This window comes from Anopheles stephensi, chromosome 3 (genome assembly GCF_013141755.1).
Source record: "Anopheles stephensi strain Indian chromosome 3, UCI_ANSTEP_V1.0, whole genome shotgun sequence".
Taxonomy (NCBI): domain Eukaryota; kingdom Metazoa; phylum Arthropoda; class Insecta; order Diptera; family Culicidae; genus Anopheles; species Anopheles stephensi.
In genome coordinates this window covers 29,726,252-29,738,853 of record NC_050203.1, presented here as the reverse complement: position 1 = coordinate 29,738,853, position 12,602 = coordinate 29,726,252, and the positions used below count along the sequence as shown (strand labels likewise).

Sequence of the window (12,602 nt, the reverse complement as noted above, 5' to 3'; positions counted from 1 at the left end):
CGAGGATATTGAATTTTACAGTAAACCGGGCAGCAGCTAGGGGCTTTAAAAAATCTGACATCTAACTTCACCCATATAAGTCGGGGCTCTCACTGGCCGTAGACTTGTTCTTTTTGTGGAATTTCTTCCACCCTTTTTTCCCAATCGTGCTTTTTTGTTTTTCATCTTTGCCTCTCTCTCTCTCTCCCTCTAGGTTGGCCAGATATTCTACACCGTTTGATGGGATTCCATCCTAACGATCGTAGAACATAAACGCATGGCAGAGGAGGCAAAGAGCCGAGTGCAAGCATGTCCAAAGCAAAAGCACAACACCGAGGTATACCCAAGCGGTACAAGCCGGCGAACTTGGGTGAGCTTCAAGAAGGAAACAGAAATGAAGGAACGATGATCAAACTGCGGGAAGCCGGGAAGTGTTGCGGCGATGGGGGAGGGCGAGCTATTGGGTGAGAGGTGGTGGGAAGTTTTCGTCTGGGAAATTGTGATTCCTGCTTCGCATCAGAATCGAAGAATCTGTGTTGGCTGGGCACCAATACACCCAGATATTGGATGAGCTGTGTTCCAGCCACCACCACCAGCACATACCCTCCTTCTCCTGGAGGTGTGGCTTTGAAGTGGGCACAAACGGCCGAAAAGATTTACGTCTGGTTGGTTGAGTGAGCGTACCGATCATAGAGACTGGACAATATGAGCCAAACACGGCACGAACGCTTTCAATAGTCGGCGGATTCTCCCTTCAGGAACTTCGCCGCGGGGGTAAAACGCGATAAGCGGCCGAGTCGTAGTCGGACCGATCTTGAGAAGGTCGTCGCTGTCTGTTCGGGGTCGCCTGTATTGTAAAAAGCTGGTTCGGTGGACTTGAACGATGCTGTAAGACAGGTTGAAGTGGCGGCGCACACCGTGTGTACGGGTGAAATGGTTGGCCCGTTGGGTTGTGCAAGAGAGCCGGCAGCACAAGGGCGCAACGATCGTTCTATCGTGAGCGTGAGTGGATGAGAATGCCGGATCGCCGGATTTACTGTATGATCTTTGGCCCAGCTTTACCTGAGCCTATGGGACCATAGGAGCAAGAGCGAAAGAGAGAGAGAGATACAAATAGAAATTCCCAGGTCTTGGTCAGGATCGCCACGGATTCCGATGGGAAAAAGCGAAGTAGAAAAATATAGAAGATGAGCACCCAAAAGCATAAGCTCGCATAGCATAGAATAGCCGAAGAATGTCGGCAGTGGAGATCCGATCCCGGTGAAGACGAGAGCCAGAGGACAGGCCAAAGATCGGCAATTTTTAAAATGCCCGGGAATGACAGTTACCAATACGCTTAAGTCGATGAAAGCTAGACAACGTTATCCAGATTTGTTGTGAGCGGCTGCTTCCACCGAGCCGGGGCGTGTCGTCGTTTATCTTTTTCTAGTAGCGATAATGTGGTGGGAAAAAACGGGCCCCTGATTACGATCTCAAACATTTTTGAAATATTTGAATATTTAATTAAAATAAATAACACTAAACCTACACGCTTTATGGATGAGCACCCAACGAACGAAACTAACACAAATTTTCTTCACCTTGCTTCAGGGGGCTGTGTGGCTATCATCACCAACCAACCAACCTCAGGTCCCGGGAGCTAATATAGGATTACCTGTTCGTTGATCGGTTGGGATTTTGGCTGCTTCTCAGATTCATCTTCCCACCAGCTCGCCAACAAGCGTCCACAAGAAAAGAGCTTCGGCTAATCGCCTTACGTTATTTTATCCCTCTGCGTACGAACAGAAGCTAACGAGAAACTGTTACCGAAAGGGTCACACACACTGATCTGTCTGTGGAAGACTCCTTCTGCTTCGCACCATCTACGGACAGAGGCGTGGGATTGTTTATGAAGCGCGTGGGAAATGTGATCTGTCTCTCGATCGAAAACTACTTCGCTTAGCGAGGATCGGATCGGATCCCTGCGTTACTTTTTTTTCCCTGTCGTAAATTTACAAATCCTTCTGAAAAAAAAAAACAGAGCTAACCTAACAAACGATTCACACGCGATTTGAAATGGAAGATCGCCGACACTAGCCGTCGTCACAACATCTGGTGAGAAACAGGAAGGAACTCAAATCCCGGGTCGCTCTACGGTACACGATTGATTGCCCTTGGGATGCTACCGGAACGCGAACGCTCCGGACATCATCAGACGGCGTGAAGAGGAAACCAACGAAACAAACAAAAAAAAATGGACGGACACATCGTCCACGAAATATGCGCCGGAATTCTTATACGAAACCGAAAGTCACGACCAAAAATCAACGTCGCCACGTCACACAGCTCATGCAAGCAGGAACGTTGTGCGGCGTGATTTTATGGTGGGAGTTTAGCTGGTTTTTTGTTGTTGTTGGTTGCCTTTGCAAAATAATGTGTTGTTAATGAGCTCTTCTCCAGACACACACACACACACGTACATATGCGGTTCTTCAAACTCCCAAGAAATCCCACGCAGTGGTGGGTGATCATTCCTTTTTTAACGAACGAACCCACTTTCGCGCTCCTCTATCCTGGACGGCCAAGACCTTCACAGCGCAAAACCAGCACCACCACCAACTTTTGCAGAGACAGGAGAGAGATGAAAAAGAAAACAGTTTCTCTTCCATTCTCTACCCCTATCCCGCGTTCGGCCATCCTTACGGCCCGGGCAAGTCGCGCACAGGTCGTGGGAGTTTTGAGCACACAGACAGACAGGCAGGCAGGCAGGCAGATTGATCTTCGTGGTTCGCCCAGTCAGGGATCGCGGGATCGCCACCATCCACCGAAGAGGAACCAGTCAAAGAATTAAGAACGTACAATACCCCAACAACAAGGGTGAGAATCGAAATCGTTGGATGAGAAGGCTTAAGAATATCTTCCCACGCACCCTTTTTTGTTGCTTCATTCTCCAACATCCAAAACAGTGGAGACGACCGCACCGGTTTCCCACATCGCGGTATCGGGTGTCTCGGTAGAGGATCCCAGCAGGGATTAAGCGGTGAGTGTGGCGGGAAGAAGGGCAAGACTGTACCACGGCACAAGAAAAAGGATACAGTACCGAAAAACCCAAAACTCTCGGCTCCTAAATTCTACCTCGCTATCGCCGCATCACGACCGTCGTGCGGTTTCCCTAGTTTTGAGATCTGGCAAATTATCATAACGATGATGATTACACGGAAGGTGAAATGAAAAATATTAAATAAAAACACAGCTTTGCAACAAAATTCGCACGAAGATGATGGCCGGTCGCAGGGCGATTTCGTGGAAGCGCTAGGAGTACTTTAATTTGTGTCTTGATGAAGCCTTGACTGCTGATATAATGAGTTTGAAGTTAGCTTGAAGAATTATCAGGATTTACCATCAGTTTTAAAGAAACACAAAATCTGGAGTAATTTCTTCAATTTTGTAACTTAAAGGGATAGTGTCAAATAGATAGCCCGTCGTTGTTTAAGGCGAAAATTTGTCGGAAGTGGTGTTTTAAATATTTCTTCCATTATTCCCAGCTATCTGGAACACTCCAGAGTCGCATTACAAATATCCCCTAACTGTTTGCATGATTCCATTATATGACTGCAAATTTCCCCATTGGACTTGCAATATTCCACTATTCAGTTGAAACATTCTCCTGAGTGTTTTGTGGCGGCCCGATGGTAGCAGGACCGGGGTTCAATTCCCATCCGGGCCGTTCCCCCCGTAGTGAGGACTGACTATCCAACTATGTGCTATGATTAATTCTAGTAAGCCAGAAAGGGCAGACTTGGTCATTAGGCCGAGAAGAGAGAGAGAGAGAGATTTCCCTAAGCGATTCAAACGATCTATTACATCGATTAAAACTCTATATTGTATAACAATTGTAATAAAGCAACTTACGATACTTTCAGTCTCAAACGTTTTTATCCTTGAAAAACTGCATAACGACATAGTAATATCGAAGGAAGCCACTTCTGCAATTGCAAATGCACCAGCAGGAGAACAGAATTGATCGATAGATCGATTATGATAACTAAACAGGGTGCAGCTCTCCGGTCAACAACGGACAATGCTCATCAGCGAAGGCAAAGGTGCCGCCCGCAAACCCTTGCTCCAAGATACTCCCAACACCGATAACATTAAATTGCAAAACCCAGCCAAAGGACATTAATGCATTCTCGAGCGATAAAAACAAATCGCCAAGTGGCTTCTGGATGGAGTGGTAGTGGTAGCAAGAAGCAAAAAGGGGGTACAAACATAACACCACTGTGGGGCACAATAAAGCTAACTAGCCGGCATTGTGAGCCACTAATTGGTGCACCACATAAAGCTGCGCGCTACCGCCACCCTTTTCCTGTCTTACCGACGTTCGTCCCGGTCAAGTACAGCAGCAGCAGCACTCTGTTGGAGAGTGTGTCACGTGTTGCACTGTTTGCTCACCTTCACATTGCGGGTTATACCTGGGGTTCTTCTTGCTTTTTTGTTTCACTCTCATTGCATTACTCGAAGAAATCATGCAAAAGGAAGCAAAAACTGTAACACTACCCTTCTTTCTACAACTCATTTTCCAAGCCTAATCGACCCTATTGGCACGGGATAATTAAACGTTAATGAGGTTTGGGCGTACAGTCTGCCACACGGTTTGTACGGCAGTCACCACATTAGCGGTAAGTGATTGTCACAACATTGTAAAACAATCGGAAATGGAAGGTGCGATGGAGGCCTTCTCTAGAACACGTCTGGAAGGATGTGAGAAAGGTCTATCCTTGGCCTTGTTTTAATTTGAGACTTAATTTTTAAAAATATAACACACATGTGGAGTACTCCTTGTGGTGTCTTGACACATAGTAGCTTCGACCAGGAACCTATTTATGGGAGAAACATCGCCAGCCCTTAATAATCGTTTAGTATCTTGAAGATATCCATTTTAAATAAATGTATAAATAAAAATGAAAATTATAGCCCATGGCCAAGAACTAAGCTGAGTTCTTGGTTGAGGTAACGATGAGTAGTCAAAGTATACAAAAATTTGAAACAGATATTTACGTGTTTTCCAATTCTTCGCGCTGTCTATATCTTACTAAGCTTCAAAAAACTTGCCATACATTTTTATAGCAACTACACCCACTGCACTTAAAGAGCAAAATAAATGCATAAGAAACGATCTAACATTTCATACATTTACAGCAATAGATTTTCGTGATCCAATTCATAGTCAAACATACTTACTTAATCTTAAGCTGCGGGACACCATCAATCTGAAACGAAACGGAGTAAAGGAAGATAGTTAGGTACAGTCATTTCCATTTGAAGCTCACAAAAAACGTGAATCGTGCACGCCCGAAATGTCCCCATAAAGCAGGTACTTAATGAATGGCATCGAAATAACCGTTTTCATTTTCCATAAAGACCGAAACTAGCGCACAGCACTGCTCGGTGTGAAGAGAGAAAATGTAAATAGAAATGAGCTTTCCCTGCTACTACTAACGGCATAGAGCTGCACAGAGCGTACTGTAGAATGGCGAAATGTCGTTCATCACAGTGGCAACCAACGGTTCCTTCTTTTTGGGAGCGTACGTAGGAGGAAAAGCTGCCCAAGACGGACACGGTACACATCTGATTGTCAAAAGGAAGTTCTGGAATCCGGAGGACACTTTCCTGCTTCTGCGTGACATCGGCCAACCATCAACGACACGCCAACGGCAAACGGCCACAGCACAACAGCAACATCCAGATCCAGAGCTGTGTCCAACCGTTGCAGAAGAGAAAAGGACAGTTTACAAAGCTGGCTCGGAGATCGGGACGGTGGACGCAGCAAAATTTTACATCATGGCGGGCAGAGCAACAAAAAGGAGCAAGGAAACGGTCAGGAAAATGGCATAGCTCAGCAGCATTGCGCTAGCAGAACGAGCCAACGTCGCCTTGAAAGCCGAATGCCGCCGAGCACAGAACGGGCAAGGGAAGAAAGACACAAACTCAGCAGGATATACTCTCCCTGTATGCAGGGCAACAGGGCCAAAGAAGGGAGAAGCGGTGGTCGGCGTAACTACCTCTATCTTTCGGTTTCGGACCAACAAAACGGGGGGGAAAAAGAAGATAAGTACTAAATCAGCAAACCCACACAGCAACGCATTGGGATTGAAACAGTTCTTGGTTTACTTTTTTTTTCTGTGCGTGTTAAATGTCGAATAGAATTTCTAGGACACTTGCCGGCAGGAAGCGAATGTCCTGTGTGTGTGTGTGTGTGTGTGTGTGTGTGTGTGTGTGTGTGTGTGTGTGTGTGTGTGTGTGCAATGCAGGCGAGTTTTGTCCTTGTCGGCAAGAATACAAAAAAGTACAAAACGTTGTGCAATGGAGCAACTATAGCGGGGAAAATTTAGAAGAATAGTCTCAGGCCCAGGAGAGGAGAGGAGAAGAAGGATGGGACAATTGTTAATGGTTCTGTGGCAAATGGAATGTGCTGAAAAGTGTCAATTCTGGGAAGTGAGTATCACGATGCAGCATAGAAGAAAAAAGGAAACCGTCGTTGTTCGAAAACGTTGCATGTGCTATAAAGAATGAGGCGGAAACTTTTCTATTCAGGATTGCTTCCCTTCCATGCTTTATTCCGCTGTTTAGTAATTTTCTATTGAAAACTGTTCTATTACAGAGTTTGAAAAACTCAGGGAAATGAGTCAAATAAATAGTTGAATATTGAAAGTACAAGCTTTGCAATCATATAATCAATATGATGTGAACACCGTCGACTCATTTGCATTAAACCTATTGTAATATAAACGATTTAATGACATTTAAAAATTATACAGTTTGACAGGGTTGGGCTATAAACTTGGCAGAACATCCACAGCTGACTGCAAAGTTCAGCAAGATTCCATTATATGACTGCAGATCTCCCCAAGAGGACTTTTAATATTCCATTTTTCATTCGAAAAACTCTCCAAAGTGAGTACGATTTATCAGAATTTCATATATGTCATTTTAGTCAAAATATACTACACTCTTCTTCTTCTTGTTCTTTTTCTTTATTAGCTAAACGACCTGTTAGGGTCATGTCCGTTATTTGTGGTTTACTAGACTTATTGATACCGCATAGATGGATAGTCAGTCCTCACTATGGGGGTACGGCCCAGATGAGATTTGAACCCCGGTCCTGCCGCTGTCGCATGTCCACCGGGCTGCCCCGACACCATATTAAAGGCTTGAAATTATTACCAAGTAAGAATGTTCGATTCCTAAACTAATATTATTTGTATTCTTTTCTTAATTTTTCTCCTAATTTCTTGTGGAATAAATGAAAAGCTTTCTTGAAGCTTAAAAAAAAAGAACTATATCTAAAGCCATTTTACCCCGAATATAAAGTGATTTTATAAAACCTTATTTAACGCTACAAATACTCTCTTCATTCCGATGCATTAGAACCACGTGTGTCAGATGAAGTTCTCACCGTTTAGTTCCCTTCAATAAGAAATCGAACGCATTTTGGCAAATCTCTTTCTCACACACACACATACACCGTCCGATGAAAAAGGGATTGATGAAAGGTTTTGATGAAAGATGAAGAAAAACAATAAAGGATACGCGAGGCAATGGGCCATGTTTCATGGTTTCATCGACCATCGAATGCATCTTACCGATCGTACGGTCGGATTTTATGCACCGAAAAAATACCAATACATAAGGGACACACACACACACACTTATAGCATGGAAAGAAAGGAGACGAAACAGACCCCGAACACACCCTGGGGCGCGCTTAAGGCTTACACAAAATGGAGGATACTACATCATCAAACCGGCGCAGGCTGCTGCCGGTCTGGTCTGTTGGTTCTATTCCACGCTACCTGGCTCTGTTGCTTTAATGCTTACTCTTAAAAATATAAAACTTAACCGACAACGATAAAGTTGTTTTTCTACCGAAATATTTTTATAAAAACTATAAAAAGGGATGGTAATGTGAGGTGCAAACTTAATCCCACAAAGATTGCTTCCCACACACGCTGTAAAGGTAATTATGTGTAGTAGAAGAAGATGAAAAGACTTTCTCTTTTTGGCTCCTTCCTTGTTTTCGCGGCTGCAAGGATACCAATTTTTAATGGATACACGATTTAGTGTGGCTGCAAAACAAAAAAATACTTTCCCCACGAAAGGAACTGGTTGCGCGTGTTTCATAAATACAAAAGGAGAATTTAACCTCATTTTTGATCATTTTCTCATCAGTATTTCTGGATCGAAGGCTCGACAAGAAAGAGGAATCGGCAAAGAGGCACGTCGTTGCCCAAATACCTTCAAGACAAGGCACAGACACAAGACACGCAGGAGCGGTATATCTGGGGTCCCTAGTTATGGCAAAAGGAGGTTGGTGGCCAAATTGCCAAAAAGAAGACAGCGCAGCATGGAGGCTGAAGCTCAGGATCATGCACAGGCGTACTAGTAGAGAAACTATACCAATATTTCTTATCATTAAACAATTTCGCTGAGGAAGAGTTTAATCAGATGCAATATATATTGCCGAAAGAAAGGCAATACCACAAGAAGTCAAGCCAAGGATTGGACGCCTTTATTCTCCTCCATCACAACACCCAACTCATGTCCCACAGACATGAGGCATCCCAATAAACAGTACCAAAAAAAATGGCAGAGCTGCAGCACATAAATTGCGAAATAATGGGCGCATATGTGCGTGGAGAAGAAATTGCCCGTTTGATATAGGCGCTTCGTGATGGGCCATAAAGTAAGTGAAAACAACAATGAAAGGGAGCACACCACGCAGCGTGCAGGATGCAATGGTTAACCGGACGAGATCGTGCAAGTGCAGTTGCAGGCAGGCAGGCTGGCTGGCTGGTGGCACTGTTCACGCCCGTTGGATCGTGGATGACGATGATGGGGACGAGAGGCGTACGCGATGTAAATTACGCATTACATTTCCATCCTGGCAGTACAGCCAGTGAACTCGGGTTGGAATTTTTCAATGTTAAAACCTAACCTTTATAAAGTCTTTATTACAAGGTTTGTGGAACTTTGCAATCATATAATGGAATTTTGCAAACAGTTCGGGGCAATTTGCAATGTGGCTATAGAACTTGAATATTGCAAACGAAACCCTGTGAGTTCCTTGTTTGAACGTTCTTCTTAAACATTTAAATAATCGGACAATATTAATGTTCCTTCTAAATCGCTTTTTTCGATTTCCCTTTCGATTCGTGAAGCCAAATCACCACGCGAGACAAAAAAAACGGGTGTAGAATAAAGAAACAGAATGAATCAACCGAAAGATGAAGGTATTTGTAATTCAAAATATCCAAAATCCGGTCCAAATCCAGTCAGCCCGGTAGCCCGAAGGAAGATCACCCAGATGCAGCCGGCCCCGAAATGGAGGATGAGTCGGTTAGATTGGTTTTTGTCGTCCTTCTCTGTATCTCTTCCCTGGCCTTCTTCTTGTTGTCCATCAATTTTTCTCCACCGCTTTCGTACGGGAAAAAGCATTCTTGCCCTTTCGCTCTCCCTCCCTATCTTCCTTAGCAGGCGTAGCAAACTATCCTGCTGTATTGTATTTTCTTCGATGTCTGCATCATGTCATATAAGCGTTGCCGGGTGAGCTCCAACAACCTTCCCATCAACTTTCCCATCCTGACGGTACTCCAAACTCGTTTACTTTCCCATCCGGAACGATCCCATGTGATCCTTTCCGATTCTCCATAATGTATAGCGCGGGTATGTACAGTATTGCAAGCAACGGCTGATCCCGCTTCCCTTAATCGATGGGACAGCCAGGATGTCGATTGGGACTGCCCTTCTTCTTCCCATCATTGACGCGCTACGGTGCTGCTAAAAATACCGTAAAACAACAAACAGATACCACATAACACAAGCAACATGTGTAGCTTAGGCTCTTCCTTTCTCAAGGCAGACAGAAAAAACAGTAACGGTTGCCCTCTGTAGGACCTTCGACAACAGGAAGAAGCAGCAACAACAAAAAAAACAGACTTTTCAATAAACAAGTTTGTTTCCTTTTTTCCCCTTATTTGCCACTACTGTCTGCTGTTTGAAGCTCTTTGAGAAAATCGATGGGAAAAGGGAAAGAAAAAGAAAATCGTCACCTTTGCCAGTTGCAGCATACACATACACACGGCAAGGCACTTTCTTATCCAGGAGAACTAGACGACACGGAAGTTTTTGTTTTACTTCATTCCCATGGAATACGTAAACAGCAGCACATACGCAGGGTGTTGTGGTTGCTTTGCATTTCCGGTTTTCTCTTTTCCGGTTCTATTCTTGTGAGAAAGGATTGTCCATGTGTGCCCTTGATGCAAATGGTTGAAGTATCGATAGTTTCCGGTGAGGAAAAAAGGGCTACTTTAAGATTCTAATCGGTCATTAGAACATTAGTTCCCGAAAGGTTCCGTTAAAAAAAAATCAATCCTTCTTATTTGTGGAGATACGGTCGTAAATATCAAAGTAGATCGTGCATTAACATTTTTCAGCAGTTTTCATCCTCACGAGGCCTACTACAAGAAAAAAAAAGTTTCGACCAAAACAACATTCACCATCCAATTTTGTATGAAAGTTCCCAAAAGCTAAAATGGAAAAATTATTCTAAATTTTCCTTACTGTTTCGATCCATAGCTTACCCGATAATTCGCTGTCGAAAGGCAAAATTGTCACACGACGACCTTGGACAAAATTATACACGAATGCTTCCCTGTCCTTGAGTTCGGTCGGGACAGAAACGTCTTCCGTGCTTGCGATTTTTCGGGATCCACAGATGACACGGTGTGGTATGGAAGAGGCCAACGAACACGACGGTACCGTTGGAAATGTGTTGTTTCTTCCACCTGGAACAGTTTCCGCTGGCAGTCGTCGGTTTCCGTTGTCGCTGTAGCAGATCCGCGCGCGTTGCAAACAGCTGCCTCTCCTAGCGCGCGTCTTAGCAACGTGCCCTATCCATCCTGAAGCCGTTCGTTGAAGCCGGGAAGGTTTGCCTTTTTCAATCACACTGCCCCACAATTGCACTTTTCCTCATGTGAAAAACACTGTCGTTTGTTGCACACTTCTGGACACTTTTCAATTGATCTTCTTCTTTTTTCCTTCTATTTTATGCTTTTGCACAGCACCACCTTAACCCACAAAAATACTGACCGCTACACAAACACAGACACAATAAAATAGCTATTTAAACACACAGATAGACACACAAACACACAGACACAGCGTGAAAATAACATATGACACACCAAACGAAAAACAAAACGCACGGACACTGAAAAAAAAAAACGGGGGAAGAAATGAGAAAAATCGCGCTTTAGGATAAATTTGCACTCACGATATGCTGGATTGCTGCGCGTTCCAGCACACTAAAAACACACACACAACGGGAATCGTTCGGGGTGCGTGTTGGCCACAGACGGGGCTATGGGTGGGGGCGCTTTGTACACCATCAGCCACCCTACTTTATACGAAAGCTGGCCCGTGTGCCAGGCTTCACGGCCATCTACTACTGCTACTCTGCATAACTTTCCACGGAAAACTGCTTTGCGAAAGAAGGTAAAGGGCGAAGGGAGACGCATACGCGTATACGTACGCGCGTATGCTACAGGGAACACAAATACAATCAGCAGCAGCAGCACCCCCGTTCACCAACGCGCTGCCACCTCTCCCCCCCCCCCCCCCCCCGTTAAAACAACACCCGTTTTTTCGGGAAAGAAAAGGCAAGGGAAAATGAAGCTTCTTGGTGCTGCATAACGCTACCAACTATAGATGAGCGGCTGCCGTTTTCGATGTGGCAACGATGTGTGTCGATTGCGTGGTGCAGCAGCACGGGGATAAGAAGGTTTCTCGGATGTGTGTGGACTTTTTTCTCCGGTGCAACGGCGCAACCTGGATGCAGACGGAAGACGACCTCCGCTTATCTGCCGATTTCTTCCACACACGGCCGTCTTGCGTAGCGCAACGCCATCCATTCATCCTCGCTCACAAACACACGCACCACCATCGGGGGTTGCTTTGCTGGGCGCATCCGACGTCGTCGTCTTGCCGCGCCTGCCTCGTCTTCGATGACGTTTGGTTTTTCTTTTCCCTTTTCGGGGGGTGGTGAAGCTTTGGTGGAAAACTCGTCCTGTGCTGTGCAAGACAAAGCTTACTACGATTTGGTTTTTTTGTGAAAGAAAAGTTAAGGAATTTGAAGAAAAAATAGAGACGAGAAGAAACGCAATGACACAATGCCTCCCCGCACACACACACACTCGTACAACTTCGCCAAAGGCAACCTTAGCGCAAATGGGAGGGCAAAAAAAAAGAAACGAGAACACAGAGATCGACCGAGCACACGTACACACGAAGCAGACCAGCAGCAGCAGCAGCAGTGTGTTCTTTTCCTTTAGGTTGGGAACGCAAAATTCACAATTCACGCTACTCACAGCACCCCCGTTTGTTTTTCTTTTTGCTCAATGCGCTGTTGGCACAATTTCACAAAAATCGACCGCGCGCGCGACACACACAAGCACTGGAAAAATGTGCTTCGCTTGGGAGTTGATGGCGGCGCGATGGCGTACGCGACGAATGCGTCGTCACGACATACACGAGTTTCTTTACTGCTTTACCCACCACGCACGGTACGGGAATTCACGAAACGGGCA

At 45.0% G+C, this 12,602-nt stretch overlaps 1 protein-coding gene and 1 long non-coding RNA gene across 5 annotated transcripts in view; one reads left to right on the top strand and one right to left on the bottom strand.

The window, feature by feature from the left end:
• Positions 1-12,602, bottom strand: part of LOC118509395 (F-box/WD repeat-containing protein 7) — a 30,341-nt gene that overhangs the window by 17,531 nt on the left and 208 nt on the right. Inside the window, exons 2-4 of one of the 4 annotated variants that reach the window (XM_036049947.1) lie at positions 11,202-11,227; positions 10,599-11,108; positions 5,200-5,228 (exon numbers count right to left, since the gene is read on the bottom strand). The gene's annotated coding sequence lies outside the window, so the exon portion shown is untranslated. Of the gene's footprint in view, positions 1-5,199; positions 5,229-10,598; positions 11,228-12,602 lie in introns of all 4 variants that reach the window. The other 3 variants (XM_036049945.1, XM_036049946.1, XM_036049948.1) reach the window with 3 other exon arrangements.
• On the top strand, positions 5,235-8,531 carry LOC118509404. Its single transcript, XR_004905876.1, has 3 exons — positions 5,235-6,453; positions 6,777-6,912; positions 7,000-8,531. It is a non-coding gene; the product is annotated as an uncharacterized LOC118509404 (long non-coding RNA).